Genomic DNA, 3,817 nt, shown 5'->3' on the forward strand with positions numbered 1-3,817 from the left:
CGGGAAACGAAAAAAAAAAAAAAAAAAAAAAAAAAAAAAAAAAGAAAAACAAGGTCTCAAGTTACTCTGCCCAGGACAGAGCAGACAACTCGTTGTGACCACACATCTTAGAGTTCTAGGACAGGAGGGACCAGAGAGGGGAATCCAGCTTCTCCCAAGCCTTTCAGACTCATTTACATCAAATGCTCTTTCTCCAGCAAGCCCTCTTCAGTTCCAAGTCTGGCTTAGGTGTTCTTCCCATATGATCCCAAGTGCTTCCTTTCAGAAGGCTCCTGTCCATCGCTGGTAATAGCTGTGAACACAATCTTGAAAACTGCCTGATTAACTTGTCAGTGCCCCTTGCTGAACTGGGCTGTGAGAGGGTAGGGACTAAATCTACATTCCCAGCATCGGACACAGTGCCTGGCACAGAGGCTGGTGGTTTTCAGCCTGTGTGCCATGGTACCTGGGGGGTTGGGGGGATTACCACCTTCAGAGATATGCTGCCAAGTTTTGATGTCAATGTAACTGAAGATAAAACTTTTCTTTGGGAGATGTCTATCAGATAGATAGTTGAGCTGAGTGATCCTTGAACCCATGGCACCATTTCTTCTAACTATTTGGTTGGATGCTTAGTCTATCAAATTGGTGGTGGGGGGAGGCAGGGGAGATCTATTCAAATTACACCAAAAAGCAACCAAGCAATAAATAATACAGTAACTGTGGATCCAAATTATGCCTTTTTCAAGGCAGGCAGGATAAAGGCCAAGAACCCCTGGTTTTGAACATGTCCCATTTGGTTTGTTGTTGCAGGTTTCTAACCACTGGAACACAATAAAAGCCAAATCTATAAACACAGAAAAAAATCCCCCCAAGTGCCGCACTGAAAACTGGGAATCTGACTGCCACCTAACAAATTAAACTGCTCACAGTCAAAAGGAAACATAAGCAACTCCCTTCTGCCCAAAGAAAAAATTGCATCATCCACACTCCAACTACTTAGCTCAAGGCCATGGGCAAACAGCCTGGAAGATAAACTCCAGGAGTTCCAGAGCTCACTGGCCTTCTTTAGGAAATTATAAAGACCGGGCTGGAGAAAAAAACAAGGGAGGAGAGATTTCTGCAAAGAGACTTCAGAACACAACCCATGCCTTGGGACAAACTTCACAAGGATCAGATTCAGTTCTGGGAGGGAGGTGCTGGACCATGGTCAGTAGTGGGCATCCCACAATCCCTTGACTGCAACAGGGCTCCCCCTCACTGCTCCAACAGCCTCTTCCTGTCACACAGCCTTTGCTCCCACTGGTTCCACCTGTCTGTTCTCCCTCTTCCTTCCAGGCCTGCTTCAAATGTCATCTCAGGATTCTTCCAACAGCGATTGCTCCCTCCTCTGACCTAAGTCCACAGCCTCTCACATTCATTTGACCTTAACATATTGTTCTCCTTTTCCATTCCTTTCTTTTCCTCCCTCTCCAAGGGCCAGCATCCTCTCTTCTCTGTCACTCATTTACCCTACTGAACTCTGCTGAGCTGACCCAGGGATAGTATGCCTTCATGTCTGGATCAGGGCAGTGGGTCTTGGCTCCTAGGTGTGTTGTTCCCTATCACAGCAGATCTGGCCTAAGCTGGAACTTCCCTTTGGAGTGGTTTGGCCTGGCCCACCCTTCCCTCTCATTGTGTCATTATTCCTACCAGCACATGAGAGTTTGGAGCCAGCCTTCCTTCCAGCAGCTGGTAGCAGCTTTTTTCTCAGGCCAGGTGGCCTCATCTAAGAATACAAACTCAAAGCAGCCACAATCAGCAACATCTAGACATCCTGAACCCAGAGGAATGCCAAAGAAAAGCTCTGGTACTTTCTTGCCACTGCCATGGTGCTGGACTGAAGGCAAGAAAATAAACAAGTTCCTAGGCTTAAGAAACCTCTACAAGGGCTGAGGGTTGAGTATTATTTCTGAAAAAGCAGGCATTTAATAACTAGATCTATGTGTTCATTTAGGGAGCCCAATGCAGGCATTTAAAAGTTTAACTAACATACCAACACCATATAGTACTGAGGATAGAACTGTGACCCAGACAGACTCCTCTCACACATACTACCACCTGGTGGAAAAGACAGACCAGTAAATAGACACCCCTGGGGTACCCCAGAAGCCCTAACTCACACCTGAAGTAACTCAGGAAAGATGAGAAGGATTATTTCAACCAAAGGATAGTGCCTCAAACAAAAGGAACGTATTGTAACAAACACCTATGCCCAGAAGGAACTTGTTCCTATCTAGGAACTAACAAAGACCCAATATGGTTGAAGACACAGTACCGTGGAGACGAAGGAGTCTAAAGTAAAGTTAAAAGAGGACAGATCATGAAGGGCTATGCAAGCCCTGTTCAAGAGCTTGGAAGAACAATACAAATCCACAAAGGAGGGTAAGGGAATGAGGGGAGGGTTCTGGAGACATGATCAGATTTGTGTTTTAAGAACATGGCTCTAGCTTCCCTGTACAGAACTACAGAAGATCAAGAAGGGATGCAGGGGATCAGTCAGGAGGCTACTGAGGTAGTCCAGAGGAGAAATAGTGGTGGCCTCAGCTAGACAGGGCAGAGGGATGCGAAGGGAGAAGTGACGTATCCAGGAGAGCTTTGCGATGGATTCGATGCGGGTGGGTCAAGGAGTGCAGGCAGTGAGAATGACGCCCAGGTTTCTGGCTTGGGCACCTGGATGGATGGAGGTGCCATGCCCAGAGAGGGAATACAAGAGGAAATCAGCTTCCCCGCCTTCCCACTCCCGCGCCCCGGCACAGTCTGGCCAACCTCGCCAGGCCCGACAGGACGCGCGGTCCGCCCCAGAGGGAGATGGGGAACCAGGCACACAGGGAGAGTAACCCTCCGGCCCGCGCGCTTTAGGCCGGGCCAGGGGCACTACCCACCCGGCACAGCTGGTCCCACTGGTCCTGAGGTCCCCAGGGGCCAGCGAAGGGGACGGAGATCGGCCTGGGCAGACCCGTCTGGCCCCAAAGCCCCGGGCTGGGACACAGGCTTCTGTTCCGGGAGACAGGCCCTACTCCTGGCCAGCCAAGAGTCCCGAGACGGCTCGGGGGCCGAACCCCCCAACCCCGATCCACATCACTCCTGAAGCTCGGAGTCCCCCCACAGGGGCGCCGAGATGCTGCCCCGCTGCGGACACCTGAGTGCCGCCCGCGGACCTCCGCGCCCAGGGTCGGGCCTCGGCCGAGCGCGGGTTCACTCACCCTCACTGTCCCCGCCGCAGACGCGAAGCCCTCCAGCGTGAGCCTCGCCAGCCCCCGTCCCCAGAACGCTCTTTCTGGGCCCGCCCCACCCCGCCCCCTGACCAACTCTGCGCACGCGCGCTGCCTGCCGGCTGCCCGCCCTCTGACGCCACGGGCCCCGCCCTCTGCTGGAGGCCGGCCTTGTGGTCCTTTCGCTTGAGTCCACGTGTAACGGGCCCGGCCCAGCACTGGACAGAGTTCTTCACCTGCCTTCCCGAGGGCGACACGCGGCTGCAGTGCGGGTTGAGCCATCGGAAGCCCTAGGGCTCGGCAGGTTGCGAGGCAATCCCGGAAGCCCCTGGGAACCTAGTTCGGCGTGGCCGTAGGCTGGCGGATCCGGAGGGGGCGGGCTCCAAAGCTGGTTCCCAGCTCTGCTGCCACCTCCCCTTTACAGTTGGGAAGAAAGGTAATAACAATCTTAATTTCTCACCTAATGAAACGGCTAGAAGACGCTGGCCGGCCTTGGCTTTTGCGTTTGCAAGATTGGCCTACTTCCAGCTTCTGCTCGCAGCGTTCCACGAGCCCCCCCCAGCCGTGGTACCCATTCACTCCCG

The 3,817-nt window shown here is 52.8% G+C and overlaps 1 protein-coding gene across 2 annotated transcripts in view; it reads right to left on the reverse strand.

Annotated features, from left to right (window-relative positions):
* The window catches only part of MCFD2 (multiple coagulation factor deficiency 2), a 9,447-nt gene extending 6,157 nt beyond the window's left edge, over positions 1-3,290 (reverse strand). The window contains exon 1 of one of the 2 annotated variants that reach the window (XM_008575358.1): positions 3,225-3,290. The gene's annotated coding sequence lies outside the window, so the exon portion shown is untranslated. Of the gene's footprint in view, positions 1-2,903; positions 3,031-3,224 lie in introns of those variants that run through there. The other variant, XM_008575357.1, reaches the window with a different exon arrangement.
* Positions 3,291-3,817: the final 527 nt, after the last annotated feature.

The sequence above is a fragment of the Galeopterus variegatus genome, unplaced genomic scaffold (genome assembly GCF_000696425.1).
Source record: "Galeopterus variegatus unplaced genomic scaffold, G_variegatus-3.0.2 Scaffold1172, whole genome shotgun sequence".
Lineage (NCBI taxonomy): Eukaryota > Metazoa > Chordata > Mammalia > Dermoptera > Cynocephalidae > Galeopterus > Galeopterus variegatus.